Here is an 18,618-nt window from a genome sequence, read left to right as displayed (position 1 = left end):
AGCATTTTCATCTGAGCAAGTCTGGTGCCATTTTAAAATTCGTCAATACGAACTGTTCTGTTTTGACAGATTCTGCCTTTTATTTCGCATTGCCTCTTTTGCTATGTTGGATGAATTTCTTTGATCCACTAATGTCCAGTAGCATTATGCAATGTCCAGAAGTGTTAAAAATGATTGTGTCACCTCTGAATATGTCAATTTATATTATGCACTAACCCTCTAATGAGTTGTTTCGAGTTTGGTGTGGAGGAAGTTTTCAAGGATCAAGAGAGGAGTATGATGCAACATGATCAAGGAGAGTGAAAGCTCTAAGCTTGGGGATGCCCCGGTGGTTCACCCCTGCATATATCAAGAAGACTCAAGCGTCTAAGCTTGGGGATGCCCAAGGCATCCCCTTCTTCATCGACAACATTATCAGGTTCCTCCCCTGAAACTATATTTTTATTCCATCACATCTTATGTGCTTTTTCTTGGAGCGTCGGTTTGTTTTTGTTTTTTGTTTTGTTTGAATAAAATGGATCCTAGCATTCACTTTCTGGGAGAGAGACACGCTCCGCTGTAGCATATGGACAAGTATGTCCTTGGTTTCTACTCATAGTATTCATTGCGAAGTTTCTCCTTCGTTAAATTGTTATATGGTTGGAATTGGAAAATGATACATGTAGTAATTGCTATAAATGTCTTGGGTAATGTGATACTTGGCAATTGTTGTGCTCATGATTAAGCTCTTGCATCATATGCTTTGCACCCATTAATGAAGAAATACATAGAGCATGCTAAAATTTGGTTTGCATATTTGGTTTCTCTAAGGTCTAGATAATTTCTAGTATTGAGTTTGAACAACAAGGAAGACGGTGTAGAGTCTTATAATGTTTTCAATATGTCTTTTATGTGAGTTTTGCTGCACCGGTTCATCCTTGTATTTGTTTCAAATAAGCCTTGCTAGCCTAAACCTTGTATCGAGAGGGAATACTTCTCATGCATCCAAAATACTTGAGCCAATCACTATGCCATTTGTGTCCACCATATCTACCTACTACATGGTATTTTCCGCCATTCCAAAGTAAATTGCTTGAGTGCTACCTTTAAAATTCCATCATTCACCTTTGCAATATATAGCTCATGGGACAAATAGCTTAAAAACTATTGTGGTATTGAATATGTAATTATGCACTTTATCTCTTATTAAGTTGCTTGTTGTGCGATAACCATGTTCACTGGGGACGCCATCAACTATTCATTGTTGAATTTCATGTGAGTTGCTATGCATGTCCGTCTTGTCTGAAGTAAGAGAGATCTACCACCTTATGGTTAAGCATGCATATGTTAGAGAAGAACATTGGGCCGCTAACTAAAGCCATGATCCATGGTGGAAGTTTCAGTTTTGGACAACAATCCTCAAATCTCAAATGAGAAAATTATTAATTGTTGTTATATGCTTATGCATAAAAGAGGAGTCCATTATCTGTTGTCTATGTTGTCCCGGTATGGATGTCTAAGTTGAAGAATAATCAATAGCGAGAAATCCAATGCGAGCTTTCTCCTTAGACCTTTGTACAGGCGGCATAGAGGTACCTTTGTGACACTTGGTTAAAACGGTGCATTGTGATGATCCGGTAGTCCAAGCTAATTAGGACAAGGTGCGGGCACTATTAGTACACTATGCATGAGGCTTGCAACTTATAAGATATAATTTACATGATGCATATGCTTTATTACTACCGTTGACAAAATTGTTTCATGTTTTCAAAATCAAAGCTCTAGCACAAATATAGCAATCGATGCTTTTCCTCTATGGAGGACCATTCTTTTACTTTCAATGTTGAGTCAGTTCACCTATTTCTCTCCACCTCAAGAAGCAAACACTTGTGTGAACTGTGCATTGATTCCTACATACTTGCTTATTGCACTTATTATATCACTCTATGTTGACAATATCCATGAGATATACATGTTACAAGTTGAAAGCAACCGCTGAAACTTAATCTTCTTTTGTGTTGCTTCAATGCCTTTACTTTGAATTATTGCTTTATGAGTTAACTCTTATGCAAGACTTAATTGATGCTTGTCTTGAAGTGCTATTCATGAAAAGTCTTTGCTTTATGGTTCACTTGTTTACTCATGTCATATACATTGTTTTGATCGCTGCATTCACTACATATGCTTTACAAATAGTATGATCAAGATTATGATGGCATGTCACTCCAGAAATTATCTGTGTTATCGTTTTACCTGCTCGGGACGAGCAGAACTAAGCATGGGGATGCTGATACGTCTCCGACGTATCGATAATTTCTTATGTTCCATGCCACATTATTGATGTTATCTACATGTTTTATGCACACTTTATGTCATATTCGTGCATTTTACGGAACTAACCTATTAACAAGATGCCGAAGTGCCGATTCTTTGTTTCTGCTGTTTTTGGTTTCAGAAATCCTAGTAAGGAAACATTCTCGGAATTGGACGAAATCAAAGCCCGGGGCCTATTTTTCCACGAAGCTTCCCGGAAGTCCGAAGGAGAGACGAAGAGGGGCCACGAGGGGCCACACCCTAGGGCGGTGCGGCCCCCTTGGCCGCGCGGCCCTGTGGTGTGGGGCCCCCGTGCCGCCTCTTGACCTGCCCTTCCGCCTACAAATAGCCTCCGTGACGAAACCCCCAGTACCGAGAGCCACGATACGGAAAACCTTCCAGAGACGCCGCCAACGCCGATCCCATCTCGGGGGATCCAGGAGATCGCCTCCGGCACCCTGCCGGAGAGGGGAATCATCTCCCGGAGGACTCTACGCCGCCATGGTCGCCTCCGGTGTGATGTGTGAGTAGTCTACCCCTGGACTATGGGTCCATAGCAGTAGCTAGATGGTTGTCTTCTCCCCATTGTGCTATCATTGTCGGATCTTGTGAGCTGCCTAACATGATCAAGATCATCTATACTGTAATTCTATATGTTGCGTTTGTTGGGATCCGATGAATAGAGAATACTTGTTATGTTGATTATCAAAGTTATATCTATGTGTTGTTTATGATCTTGCATGCTCTCCGTTATTAGTAGATGCTCTGGCCAAGTTGATGCTAGTAACTCCAAGAGGGAGTATTTATGCTCGATAGTGGGTTCATGTCTCCGTGAATCTGGAGGGGTGACAAGAACCTCTAAGGTTATGGATGTGCTGTTGCCACTAGGGATAAAACATTAGTGCTATGTTCAAGGATGTAGTCACTAGTTACATTACGCGCAATACTTAATGCAATTGTCTGTTGTTAGCAACTTAATACTGGAGGGGGTTCGGATGATAACCTGAAGGTGGACTTTTTAGGCATAGATGCATGCTGGATGGCGGTCTATGTACTTTGTCGTAATGCCCAATTAAATCTCACTATACTCATCATGATATGTATGTGCATGGTCATGCTCTCTTTATTTGTCAATTGCCCAACTGTAATTTGTTCACCCAACATGCTGTTCGTCTTATGGGAGAGACACCTCTAGTGAACTGTGGACCCCGGTCCAATTCTCTTTACTGAAATACAACCTACTGCAATACTTGTTCTACTGTTTTCTGCAAACAATCATCTTCCACACAATACGGTTAATCCTTTGTTACAGCAAGCCGGTGAGATTGACAACCTCACTGTTTCGTTGGGGCAAAGTACTTTGGTTGTGTTGTGCAGGTTCCACGTTGGCGCCGGAATCCCTGGTGTTGCGCCGCACTACATCTCGCCGCCATCAACCTTCAACGTGCTTCTTGACTCCTACTGGTCCGATTAAACCTTGGTTTCTTACTGAGGGAAACTTGCCGCTGTGCGCATCACACCTTCCTCTTGGGGTTCCCAACGGACGTGCCAACCACACGCATCACCCGTCAGCAATCCATAGGCGGCCACCCTTCTTGCTTTGTCCCACAAGCACCGCAACCTCAACGTCAAAGTCTTCGGAGGTTGGGTCGGAGGTATCGCTGTGCATCTCCTTGAACTTCGAGGCGTACGCGCCACACTGGGCCTCGGCTAGCTCGTCGACCCACCAGGACCCCGTTTCAGGATGTTCTTCCTTCCTGGTCTTCGTCTTTTGGAAAACGCCAAATAAGTTTGGTGGCGCGCCTGTCTTCACTTCCTGCAAAAGAGTACATGTAATAGGGTGAAGAGGGACACCCTTGCGGAGTTAACAATAACGTGAAATCAAAGAATGAAGAAACCATTTGCTCACCTCTTCATGCAAGGTAAGGGCCAAGTTCTTGCTGCCTTGGATATGTGATCCACCTCGCATCTCTGATCGCTTCCGCTTGCCCTCCTCGTGCTTCGCGAGGTACTCGGGGGATGTCCACCATATGACCATCACAAGAAAGCACGCCCTGTCTTCCCCGACGTACTGAGGAGGGTTCTACATATACAAGATAGACCCATTATTACAACATAAACTACATGACAATACAGAAATCAATAACAAAGAAATGCAAATACCTGCAGGTACTGCCACAGTGCCATGAGCGTTTCCCGAGAATCAGCCGTACTCATCCAAATTTTGCGCTCGGCGTGCCAGCTGCGGACGCACTGGACACATGCTTCGTAGTGCATGCCAGTCACCCTCACCCTGCACAACTCATGTACAATACAGTCGCACGCAGTTTCCTGACCCTCAGCCCTCTTGAAGTATTTCTGCAACCATGCACATAGGTAAAACAAGAGGAATTAGAGCAACTATTGGTAGCCAAAAGTGTTTGAATGCTAAGAAGCCAAAAGTCACGTACCCAGAAGTGGCGGACAACCCGCTCTTGCATGTTGTTGTACTTGCCGCTAGGATCTTCCGCGTAGCTGTAGTGCTTCCAAGTCCAAGCCACATCGCGGCCACCACTAGGGAGATGGACAATCCCAGGGAAATGCTTTCTAAGTAGGCCTCCAAGGATGTTCGCGTACTCACGTGTCGGCTTCCTCGCCGGGTCGCCATACTTGAACATGCTGCACAATGAAATGCCAAAATCAGTATGTATGTGATAAAAAATTCGATAATGATAAAATTTCAATAATGGAATGCCAAAACCAGCATGCATCTCTTTCCAGCGGGCACGAGAACAACATCGCGGAAGGGCCAAGTTTTTAGCTTGGGGAGTTTCGTAATCCCACGCTTATACGGCTTCCTATCACGTGGTTGCAGCCTTTCCTCGGCTGCAACGTACCCCTCCTCCTCCGGCGGTTCCCAAACTAGGCTTGGGTCAAGCTCCAGCGGCAAACCCCCCAGCCCATCATCCTCCGAGAGGTCCTCCCCACCGTCCTCCTCCCCATCGTCCTCCCCCCCGTGCTCCTCGTCCTCCCCACCGTCCTCCTCGTCCTCCCCACCCCCGTGCTCCTAGTCCTCCCCACCGTCCTCCTCGTCCTCCCCACCCCCGTGCTCCACCTCATCATCATCCTCGGCTGAGGCAGGGCTACGAAATCGCCGTGGCTGGGCATTCTTCCTCCGTGGTGGAGGGCTAGGAGGAGGGCTAGGAGGATGTGTCTGCGTCGAACCACTCGAAATTCCCACAAGCTCAGCCACGGCCTTGATCTTCTTTTTAAAACCTCCCTTTCTTTTTCTTGGCGGCATGTTTCAATCACCTGCAAACACAATGAAAAGAGTGGTTTATTAGTATGCAATGTAAACAGATGAATATTAGTGAAATCAACAATAATGCAAATATATAAGTAGATGAATATTAGTGAAATCAACAATAATGCAAATAGATGAACACTACATAGATCTATTACACGGAGTTATTACAAATAGCACATAGTTCTATTACACAGAGTTATTACAAATAGGATAGCCTCACAATTACAACTACATAGATCAGTAGCCTATGTCGACATCCGTAATTGGACCACATGTTTCGTCATCGTCATCAGGCTCGGCGAACCAATAATCATCGATGAAACCTGGAGGTGGTCCATTTGGAGCTAGGTCAAGGCCTGCTTTGAACGCCTCGAGCAAACTTAGGTCTTCTACGGCACAAACATCCTCAGCTTCATATTCTGCATTGTCTTCCTCCATGACCGCATCTTCTTCTTGTTCATCGTCTACGACCATGTCATCAACGGCCAACAAGTCGATAGTGAAATGACCGGGGAGCCCTTCTTCTTGATAAAACTCGACATTCTTTGTTAAGGGGTCTACGCGGCGGTAATCGTCCTTGTTTGGCGGGGGTGGCCTATTGCGTGAAGGAACCGTCATCACAACATCCCATCCATGTAGACGTTTTGTCGAGTTTTGGCACGCGTACGGGAGATAGAATACTTGGAAGGCTTGGGTAGCCAAAATGTACACGTCCTCTCCCTTATAAACAGAGCTTCTTTGAACTTTGACCAATCCAATTTCAGGATCCCGTCTCACGCGACGTGAGTCGAACCAATGGCATTTGAATACGATGGGATTTAGCCCTTTGTCAAACCCGTAATTCAGCTCGTATATACCCTCGACTCTTCCATAGTAATGGAGTCCATCATCACATTGACATACCACCCCGCTATTTATTGTCTTCTTGTTTGGACGGCTTGTTGTGTATTGATGGGTCTGGAAGCGATACCCGTTCACGTCATAAGAATTGAACGAGTCGACGGAATGGTTAAAGCCCCTAGCAATTTTTCGTAGCAAGGGATTCATGTCTTTGTCAGTTCTTGCCTACAAGATTAGCATGAGAAGTTTAGAACGAGAAATGACCGACAAATGTCGACAGTGTGCAAGTAAATTTGGATAGGATAGTACCAAACCACAGAACCAGCTACTGAAACCGTGACCGCTGCCCTTATCGAAAATATCCTTGGATTCTTCCGGGGTAGGATCCCTATGGGTATACCTCCAATATTTAGCCGTGAATTGTCTATAACAATGAACGGAGGAAGAGGTAGCCACGAACATACGAGTGAATGTTTGCGAATAACTAAATGGTTAGCACTTACTTGATGTACGGCTTCACTTCCACCATGGTGTTCAAGACATACGAGTGGATCAACTCCCGCTCATGTAAATTCGTTGTGTACGGCTTCGAGCCACTTGACTTGCCACCAAGCCCTATGAAGATGCTAAGCTTGGGTACATCTTCAATGTTGGCGGCATTGTAACGGAGGACCGGGTTGTGCTTTGTGGGAATGTTGGGATCATAGTGCTTAGTGGTGAAGTTTGCCACCTCCACGTTAAGGACTGCCTCGGCTATGGATGCTTCGATCTTGCGTTTATTGCCTATCATTTTACGAAGCTTTTGTGTTTCTCTCTCGGGCGGAAACTGCCAACGGCCCCAATTCGGCCCCCCCTTTAAGAATTCATCCGCGAGGTGCAAGATCATATGTTGCATCGGATTAAAGAACCCTGGAGGAAAGATCTTCTCTAGATCGCAAAGCAACATGGGTGCCTGTTTATCCAGCTTCTCAATCACTTTAGTGTCTAACTCCCTAGCACAAATCTGGCGGAAGAAAAAACTCAACCTCGCTAGCACTCGCCAAGTCTTCTCAGGGACATAGCCTCGAATCATCATCGGCATTATCCACTCAAGCCATACGTGGTATTCATGACTCTTCAGTCCTTGTACTCGCAACGTTTCCATGTTCAGACCCCTCATCCAGTTGGCTGTGAACCCATCAGGGAAAAACAAGGAGTCCTTCATCCATTGGAAGACCTCCCTTTTTGGGCCTTTGTGAGGCAGAACGGAGCGTGTGGCTTAGTCCACGTTTTTTGGCACCATGAGGTGGCTGCATGTTCAACTCTGGCCTATCGCACCACTTTTCTTGATCAATTCGAGCCTTTATGTTATCCTTCGTCTTCTCAGTGTCCACCATGGTGCTCCAAATGGCTTCACTGATATTCTTCTTGGTGTGCATTGTATCAATGTTATGCGGGAGCTCGAGAAACTCAAAGTAAGGGAGCTTCCAGAAGCACGGCGTGTGGGTCCATTGGTGTGTCTCCCCATATCCCAAGAAACCATTCCCATCAGGCCTAGGCTGGAGAGCGTCTAACTCGGCCTTGGTTTCCTGTCCGGTCTTCGGAATTGGCTTCGGGGCATGGACAACACGACCTTTCTTGAAACTCTTTACATCACTCATGTATTCATGACTCTGCTCAAGGAACTGTCGAGCTTCATCAAAGCAGGAATACTTGCCTCCCTTGTCTAGCCAGAAGAAAGTCACAGCTTGCCTGCACAACGGGCAAGGCCACTTCCCATGTGTACACCACCCACAGAACAAAGCACGTGCTAGCAAGTCATACAGGGACGTGTGGTACCAGACATACATATCGAAGTGTTCCTTCTTTGCAGCGTCATAAGTTCGGATCCCGCGATCTTCCCAGCCAAGAAGCAAGTCATCAATCAGTGGTTCTAGGTACACGTTCATGTTCTTACCCAGGTATTTCGGCCCTGGGATTATCATCGACACAAACATGTACTCTGATCTCATGCAGACGCCAGGGGGAAGGTTCAGGGGAATAACAAACACTGGCCAAGAACTGTATACTGCAGCCGACATACCATATGGATTGAACCCATCGGTTGATATCGCAATTGCTACGCTCCTCGAGTCACCGGCTTTCAGGGGATATTTCTTGACAAAGTTCTTCCATGCAGTACCATCCGACAGGTGTATCATCTTGCCATTGTGTATGATCCCTTCTACAGCCCACCTCATCTGCTGGGCAGTATCCTCGGTCATGAAGAGCCGCTGGATCCTCGGTAGGACTGGAAGATAGCGGAGGATATTCTTGGCAATCGTGGTCTGGCTCTTCTGACCATCACCATTGGTGTCAACCTCAAAGTACCTAGAGCTATTGCAATGGATGCAATAATTTGTGTCAGCATGCTCCTCTCTGAATAGCATGCATCCCTTTGGACAAGCGTGTATCTGCTGAAATGACATCTTAAGGTCACTGAGCAATTTGGTCGAATAGTATAAGTTTTGCGGCAAGAGGTGCCCTTTCGGCAGAATGCTGCCAACGAGGACCAGAAGTTCATCGAACCCATCTCTGCACAGATTCCTGTGGCACTTAAAGGCCAAAAGGCGAGCGATGGCATCTAGTTGGGTAACATCTGCATTTACGTGTAGGGGTTTCTGCGAAGCAAACAAAGCCTTGTAATACTTCTTTGTGTTTTCCTCCGGCTCCTCACTTGTCTCTGCATCCCTAGATGTCTCCGCCTCTGCATGAGGACTTTCAGGCACATTACTATTAGCCAAGTTATCTAAGCACCTATCAAACCCAGTATCATATTCTCCCCTAGGCTGAATCTGCCGCACCTCCTTCCTAGCACGTTTCTTCGCCTTTTCTCCATGAAAAGTCCAAGTCTTGTAGGACGGTTTGAACCCGGACTTGAGCAGGTGAAGACTCATAGTTTCCTTGTCCTGTGTTTTTTCGTTAGCGCACTTACTACAAGGGCAAAAAACTGTCCTGGGTCTGCTAGGGATGTCAAACGCCCTATCCACGAACTGCTTGGTCTTTTCCCCCCATTCCTCAGTATATTTGCACTGACTGATTCTGCCATCGTACATCCAGTCACGATTATCCATCCTCTAATCAGCACCAAAACAGACAAACTTAGCATTTATATCAAACAGGATCCGTATTTTAATTTTAATTTTTTTACGCATGCATCAACCTGAATCTCTACTAGGTGGGCTCCTAGCAGCCGCCGGATCCGTAGATTGAGTACGCTCTCTCTGCTCTACCCCGATCCGAGATAGAATTTTGGCAGCACCTCCCCGCTGCTCTCCCGATACACGTCTCGCCAAAAAGCCGAGAGGGATGTGCATCCGGAGAACAACGGCGAGGCGCTGCCGAAATCCTGACTCGGATCGGGGTAGAGCAGGGAGAACGTACCCAACTACGCATCCACCGACTGTCCCGATAAATGCCGTAAGAGTTACGGTTCATAATATGAGAGACCACTAATGTATATTTATCCGCGTAACCCTTACGGTTGGGAAGTGATGCCTAGGTAACGCGACATACTTGGTGATCTAGACACAAAAAAGACCTAGGTACAAGAGAGGCGAACGGATTCTCACCCTCGAAGCGTGATCGATGGCTGGCGAAGAAGACCAATGTCCCTCCGGAAAAACGGTCCCTCTAAGAAACGCTCCTCAAACAGCCCGACAACGCCGGCCCCCGTGTCCACCCCGAAACATCGCCTGCAAATGCGGAAAAATGAATTAGTCATTCAAGTCAACACTAAATTCTGCCCAAATTTCATATTTGCTAAATGGCTCTATTTTGCCCCAAATTCTGCCCCAAATCCTAAATTTACACTAACTAATTAGCATGAAAATTACAAGAAAAAAGAGAGAAGAGAGCTTACCTAGCTCCGTGAGCATGGGTGGCCGGCAGGGGGCAGGTGGTGGCGACGCGGGCCGGGTGGCAGGGCGCAGGCGGCGAAAGCAGGCAGCGAAAGGCGGCGCGGGCAGGGGGCGAGGCGAGGTGGCCGGGGGCAGGGCGCAGGCGGCGCAGGGGGGCAGGGCGAGGTGGCCGGGGGCAGGCGAGGTGGCCGGGGGCAGGCGCGCGGCCGCGGGTGCGGCGGTTGCGCGAGGAGGGTCGAAGCGGAGGCGGCTCGGCCGGCGGGGACAGGGCGAGGTGGCACGGGCCGGGTGGCAGGGGCGGAGGCGGCGCGGGCCGGGGTTAGGGTGGAGGCAGCACGGGCCAGGGTGGGTAGGCGAGGCGGCGGGGGCTGGTGGTGGTGGCGTGACGGGGGGCAGGGCGAGGCGGCGGCGGCCGGTTGCGGCGGCGCGGGGAGCAGGGCGAGGAGGAGGTGCTGGGACGCGTGTGAGGATAGGAGGCGCGCGGGTTGAGTGGCCAGCCGGGGTTTCCTGGTCGAAGCTAGGGTTTTGGCGTCTTTGCCGTGCAAAACGGCTTTGTCGTGCGCCCTGAAGTCTTTGCCGTGCATGCCGAGCTTTGCCGTGCGCCAATGCACCGCAAAGATGGCTTTGCCGTCCAACAGAATCTTTGACGTGTGCCACTGCGCGACAAAGAAGGCTTTGCCGTCCAACCTGCCCTTTGCCGTGCGCTTTGGCACGGTACAATTTTTTTTTTCACCACTTTAATTGTCGTTAAGATTCAAATTTATTTCAAAATTATATTAAACCTGTTTTTTCAACATGTGTATTATTTAATAATGTAATTATCACGATATTTTAAAACTACAGGGATGGAGCCTCGATCGAAGAAATCTAGGGGGTAGAGACCCGCCGGGGCACACATACCGCCGTTTTCGGGGGGGGGGGGGATGACCGCCGGAGCACCGGAATGCCACCAAAACTTGCATGTGGACCTAGGATATGTGTGGAAGTGTGTTGGAAGGTGTGACTCACCAAATAGTGCAATGCATAGCTCCCCGGTGTGACCTTCCTCACTTTTGGGCGATAACAGTTGGAAGATTCCTGGACGTGTAGGCTGAAGTGTCCCGCTGCGGGTATACCGGAGGCTAGATTGTGCCAAAGGGTGCCAAACCTGGTTTTCCATGTGTATATGGCCTAAGCAAAACTAAACCTATGAAAAAGTATATTGGTGGAACCTCGCGCGGAGAAATCTAGGAGGGTAGACCCCCGGGGCCCACATACCGACGTTTTGGGGGGGGTGACCGCCGGAGCACCGGAATGCCACCAAAACTTGAATGTGGACCAAGGATATGTGTGGAAGTGTGTTGGAAGGTGTGACTCGCCAAATGGTGCAAGGCATAGCTCCCCGGTGTGACCTTCCTCACTTTCGGGCGATAACACTTGGAAGATTCCTGGACGTGTAGGCTGAAGTGTCCCGTTGCGGGTATACCGGAGGCTAGAATATGCCAAAGGGTGCCAAACCTGGTGTTCCATGTGTATATGGCCTAATCAAAACTAAACCTATGAAAAAGTATATTGGTGGAACCTCGCGCGAAGAAATCTAGGAGGGTAGACCCCCGGGGCCCACAGACCGCCGTTTTCGGGGGGGGGGGGAGGAATGACCGCCGGAGCACCGGAATTCCACCAAAACTTGCATGTGGACCTAGGATATGTGTGGAAGTGTGTTGGAAGGTGTGATTCACCAAATTGTGCAAGGCATAGCTCCCCGGTGTGACCTTCCTCACTTTCGGGCGATAACACTTGGAAGATTCCTGGACGTGTAGGCTAAAGTGTCCTGATGCGGGTATACCGAAGACTAGAATGTGCCAAAGGGTGCCAAACCTGGTTTTCCATGTGTATATGGCCTAAGAAAACCAAAACCTGTGAAAAAGTATATTGGTGGAACCTCGCGCGAAGAAATCTAGGAGGGTAGACCCCCCGTGGCACGCAAAACCGCCGTTTTCGGGGGGGAGGGGGGGAATGACCGCCGGAGTACCAGAATGCCACCAAAACTTGCATGTGGACCTAGGATGTGTGTGGAAGTGTTTTGGAAGGTGTGATTCACCAAATTGTGCAAGGAATAGTTCCCCGGTGTGACCTTCCTCACTTTCGGGCGATAACACTTGGAAGATTCCTGGAAGGGTAGGCTGAAGTGTCCCGCTGCGGGTATACCGGAGGCTAGAATGTGCCAAATGGTGCCAAACCTGGTTTTCCATGTGTATATGGCCTAAGGAAACCTATACCTATGAAAAATTATATTGGTGGAACCTCGCGCGGAGAAATCTAGGAGGGTAGACCCCAGGGGCCCACAGACCGCCGTTTTTGGGGGGGAATGACCACCGGAGCACCGGAATGCCACCAAAACTTGCATGTGAACCTAGGATATGTGTGGAAGTGTGTTGGAAGGTGTGACTCACCAAATGGTGCAAGGCATAGCTCCCCGGTGTGACCTTCCTCAGTTTCGGGCGATAACACTTGGAAGATTCCTGGACGTGTAGGCTAAAGTGTCCTGCTGCGGGTATACCGGACACTAGAATGTGCCAAAGGGTGCCAAACCTGGTTTTCCATGTGTATATGGCCTAAGAAAACCTAAACCTATGAAAAAGTATATTGGTGGAACCTCGCGCGGAGAAATCTAGGAGGGTAGATGTCAACACCCGGATTTTTAAGTCCAGATGCCTATTATGCCATACATCGCAATCCCAGGAAGATTGTTGTTGCGAGACATAACAGTTAATATCATAAGTCATCATTCATTACAAACCATAGTCGTCTTACAGATATATATCACATGATCCAATATTACACGAATAGTTGATCTAATCATCAACGAACACATTACATAGCGGAAGCGAAGTAGTAGTGGACTATCTAATCCACAGGCCAACGCTTGACGTCAGAAGATCTCCTAGTTGTGGTAGACGTCCTGCTGGCCATCATCTTCATACTGCTGTTCCTCCTCATAGTCTGGCCATTTGAATAGCCAGGGACACAGCCGTGAGGACTTTTTAAAGTACTCGCAACTAATACTAATGTAAATCCTATCAATTTTAGAAAGGGGTGCTAAGCTCTAGGTTTATTTGCATAAAGCCAATTTTAGTTCATAAACATTTAGTAAAAGACTTCTCAATTGCTAACCAACCCCAGTGGGAACATTAGTGTCATTCCCATAACTTAGCTGTGATTCAAGTCAAGTCACCACTTCCCATTCATCATTCCTTTTTAAGAAACACCTGACAACAGAACAGTATGGCCTTTCCAACCGTCCATAACCGTGAACACGACTATTCGAATAGGTTTACACTCTGCAGAGGTTGTACTCTTGGGCCACAACATTTGATTACATCCGTCAGGGATAACCCTGAATCATCGTAACTCAGTACGCGGATCATCAACCATAACCTTTCACCTTCATACCCTAGTATAGGCACCTCTCCCCATGAGCTTGGCCTCCCAGTGATAACCATCTGCTATCCTGGGAACTGCACAGGGCTTGGGCCGGACATTCACCTCTTTTCAACGTCGTTTCTTTTGATTGTGGAGGCAGCTTTCGGCATAACCCCTATGACGCTTGTTTAGAGGGAACCCATACTAAAGTACATAAGCTTCCAGCTAAGCCCTACCCATAATCAGGTGTTGTGGGGGTACTAAATAATTGGAAAGGTATCGCATCCGAACCCAACCATCAGTTTTTATCAAATTCACCTCGTCATTCAGTGGTCCTATTCACCTTCAAAACTTTTCAAAACCATTTCATTTTACACTTCCCAACTAGAGTAGACCATTTTACCTTTAGCACTAGCAACTAGTCATGAGGGGTGCTAACTAATTTGTAGCTATCTAGGCTAAGTTTGATACTCTTGTACTACTCCATACTTAGACCAAAGTTAACTATAAAAGGAAGCTTTAATAATCAAAGTAATAGCTTGGATAGGAAAAACTTGGGATTCATCCTGAGCATAAAGTAATAGGTAAGTGTGCCTTGCTCTGGTAGAGCTTTGCACTTTGCAAGAATATTAGCTTGCCTTGGTTGGTGTACTGATCAAAGTGGTCTTCCTCTTCCTGGCAGTAGACCTCCTCCTCTTGGTGCTCCTCGGTACTAGCGTCTAAAAACGGATACGAGTTAACAATCACCAAACAAGCTTAAGGGCTAAACTAAGCACACACATGGTTCATACAATGCTAATCTATCATCACCACCTTACTATATGTTGATTGACTTTGGTTTCTTCTTAAAAGAAAAATAATTTCCTCTCATTACAATTATTGCTTTAGGGTTTCTCTTTAAGTCTTTGAGGAAATAATTTCCTCTCATTGAATCTTGTTAAGATTTAAGTTCCTCAAGGAAATACTGTATGAACCCTAGTTGACCAAGGTCATCAATTCAAAACTATCATTTGGGAAAATGATTTAAATGAGGTACACATACCTCATGCAATTTAATCACTACCATACCCATATTTTAATATCATCAAATAATTCCATAGGAGATTATGTAAACCATAGTCACTACCTCATATTGAGTTATTTGAGACAAGATTTAAATGAGGGACAACCTCTCCTAAGATTTAAAAAGAGTTTTGGACAATATCATTTGATTAGAAATAGCCATAAAGCCCTTTATTTCATCTAGACCATGATCATACAAACAACTATGCTATATTTTTTTTATAAACAATTAGAGTATAAGAAATGTGATTTTTGAGAGTTAGAATCAACTCAAAAGCATTTTTGGTTGATTTTTAATAATTGTTTGAAGTTGAAAAAGTCCCTGCCTTGTTATTTTTGTCACATTAATTCTACAAAGAATTTCAAGGAGAGACCAGTGGGGCTGGGTAGAGCTTTTCACAAGCTTTCCAATTATATAAAATTCATCAAATTTGGTCTAGCCTATTTTTTGGAATTTAAATTTGAAGTTGGAGCCAGGATTGAATTTGATTTAAACTGAAATTCGAAATTCAAATTTTTGGGCCCGCGCGGGAAAAATAACGGGCCACGGAGAAAAAGAAAACTGGGATGGCCCACTTCACGTCCAGTGTGAGCAGGCCGCCTGACGGGTGGGCTCCACCGGTCAGCCTCTCGTTATAACGCAAACCGGTACGGGGGCTGTGAGACGCACGATTAGAGTGAGATCCGACGGATCTCATCCATCGTCGTTGCCGGCGAGAGGGGAGCACTGGCGCGGCGAGGCTAGGGGGTGGGAGAGCTCACCGGTGCTCCAGCGAGGGTTGGCAGTGTGTGCGAGGACGTTGTCGTCGACGGCGAGCTCCCTGGTACTGGCGGCGCTTCCTGGGGCGGCTTCAATCGACGGCGGCGATCTGCGGTACTGGCGGCCTCCGGCGATGAAATTGCTTGGCTACGGTGGCTAATCGAGGCGGGGAGGTGGTCGAGGAGGTCGAGTGTGAGGTGGGGAGTGAGCTGGTGTGAAGAAATGAACGAGGGGAGGCCTCTATTTATAATGGCGGAAGGTACCCGTGGGCTGCGGCAAGGTCGACCATGGCGCGGGTGTTCCGGCGAGCTAGAGGGGTAGGCGAGGGCTGCGTCCTGTTCTGCGGTTCCTGGCGGTTCTCTGGGTGGCGACGGCTAGACTAGGCGGTGCCAAACTCGGTCGGGGGCATGCGAGCATCCGCGCGGCAGTGGCGGAGGGTTTGGTCGTCTCCGGCGATGGCGGGCGTGGGTCGGCGAAGCGAGGATGTCCGTGGGGTTCCTGGTGCGGCGGGGAAGCTCAAGGCGAAGGAAAGGGGGCCAGGGGTGGCGCGAGGTGGCGAGGCGACGCGTGCACCGTGCGCGCTCCGGCAGACACGCGTGGACGTGGCCATGCCGTTCCTGTCGTGCCAGGGCATCGCGGGCGCGTGTTGGTCTGGTGCTTGTCGATCTCCTCTCCGGCAATGGCGGCTACCAGTGTGCTCAGGGGACCAAGGGGATGCTGTGGGACATGGTGGCCAGGGCTAGAAGTGAGAGAGGTGAGGGTTGGCATGGTGACATGGGAGAGGTGGCCGGCATTGCATGGCATTGCCATGTCTGCCCTTCTCTAGGGTTTTCAATGCCCTGGCTTGGTTGAGAGGGGACCAGGGGACAATGTAGAGGCAGGTTGAATTCAAAATTGGGCCAGACACTATTCAAAATAGTGAATTTGATTTTGGTTTGATTCTGCCCACAAGGTGTTTGTAAAAATGGCCGCAAGAAAAATATTTTCAAAATTTTGAATGAAATTTGTTGGAGTTGATTTGGATCATTTTTGGCACACAATTGTGGTGGTGGTGTGCAAAGTTGAGTTGGTTTGTGAAATTTCAAAAAGTGGATAATCTTGTTTTTGTTTCAAAGTTGCTACTTTGCTTGTTCACCATTTGAATTTGAGCCAGCATTTGCAGTGGTGGGCTTTACCAAAGATTTTCACCTTGATGTTGTCTTGGATGAGGTGCACAGAGTTGGATTTGTTTGGTTTGAAAATCTCTTAATACAGAGGCTCAAAGTAGGCATCAGGCTAAAAATGGCAGTTTTGACCATCATTGCATGTGAACACAATTTGATTTCAAATTTGATTTGATTTGAGTTTCTTTGATTCCAAAAGTGTTTATAAGTGTTTAGTAACATTCTACAACCAATTGTGCAAGCCAAAATGGTCTAGGGTGAAGATTTGCAAAAATGGCATAAACCATATGTGAGGGTTTTGGGATTTTTCTATTTCATTTCATTTCTTCCATTTTGATTTGTTTGGTGATCTTCAAAGGATCAAGTGAGGGTTTTAGGTTGTAGCACAAGGTACAAGGTTGCAAACACTCATCATGGCAATCACACAAAGAATTGAGTAAGGGCTCTATGCATAGCACATGTGTGAATACAAGTTTTTGTTGGTTCTAAAATTTGAGTCTTTGAAATTCTTCTTCTTCATTGATTTGAAGTTTGGGATGTTACAAACCCTTCCCCCTTACAAAAGATCTCGTCCCGAGATCTTAAAGAAAACTAGGTACTAAAGAGATCTGGGTATTCCTTCTTCATATAGTCTTGTCGCTCCCAAGTGGCTTCTTCTTCGGTATGGTTGCTCCATTGAATTTTCAGGAACTTGATACTCCTGGTGCGGGTGGTTCGGTAAGCTTCTTCCAGGATGCGAATAGGCACTTCGTGATAGGTCAAGTCCTTGTGGATATCTACCGATCTGTGATCAATATTCTTGAAAACCTCGGTCTTATCAGGCACTTCCAAACACTTCCGAAGTAAGGAGATGTGAAACACGTCATGCACCGCTGACATTTCTTCCGGCAGTTCCAGTTGATAAGATACTTCTCCTCGGCAGCTCAGAACTTTGAAGGGTCCGACATATCTGGGTGCAAGCTTTCCTCTAAGCTGCAATCTCTGCATTCCTTTAAGGGGGGATACTTTGAGATAGACAAAATCTCCGATCTCAAAGGTCATCTCTCGGCGTCTCTTGTCAGCGTAACTCTCCTGTCTTGACTGAGCAGTCTTGAGATATTCGCGGATCTTGTGCACCTTCTCTTCAGCTTCTCGAAGAACATCCGGTCCAAAGACTTGGCTCTCTCCGACTTCTGACCAATTCAGAGGGGTACGGCACTTCCTTCCGTACAGGGCTTCAAAGGGGGCCATTTGTAGGCTGGCTTGGTAACTGTTGTTGTACGAGAATTCTGCGTAAGATAGGTAGTCTTCCCACTTAGATCCATACTCTAGCACACAGGCTCTTAACATATCTTCCAATATCTGGTTGACTCTCTTGGTCTGTCCGTCGGTTTACGGGTGATATGCAGTGCTAAAATTCAGCCGGGTTCCTAATCCTTCATGCACTTTCTGCCTGAATCTTGAGGTGAATTGGGATCCTCTATCTGACACAATTGACTTCGGGGTTCCGTGCAGGGCGACTATTCTGGATATGTATAACTCAGCTAGCTTTGGGCCTAGATATGTGGTCTTGACAGGGATGAAATGGGCTACCTTAGTTAATCTATCGACCACTACCCAAATAGAGTCATTTCCTTTACTTGATTTGGGCAGTCCAGTGATAAAGTCCATTCCTACTGAATCCCACTTCCATTCTGGAATCTGCAGTGGCTGCAGCAATCCTGCGGGTCGTTGATGTTCCGCCTTGACTCTCTGACAGATATCACACTTGGCGATGTAGCTTCCAATTTCTCTCTTCATTCCATGCCACCAAAATTGTTCCTTCAAATCCTGATACATCTTGGTTCCTCCTGGATGAATGGAGTAGAGGGTGTCGTGGGCCTCCTTCAGGATAACTTGCTTCAACTCTGAATCTGATGGCACACATAGGCGTCCGTTGTACCAAAGAACTCCTTC

The sequence above is a fragment of the Lolium perenne genome, chromosome 5 (assembly GCF_019359855.2).
Source record: "Lolium perenne isolate Kyuss_39 chromosome 5, Kyuss_2.0, whole genome shotgun sequence".
Lineage (NCBI taxonomy): Eukaryota > Viridiplantae > Streptophyta > Magnoliopsida > Poales > Poaceae > Lolium > Lolium perenne.
This window is presented reverse-complemented; position numbering follows the sequence as displayed.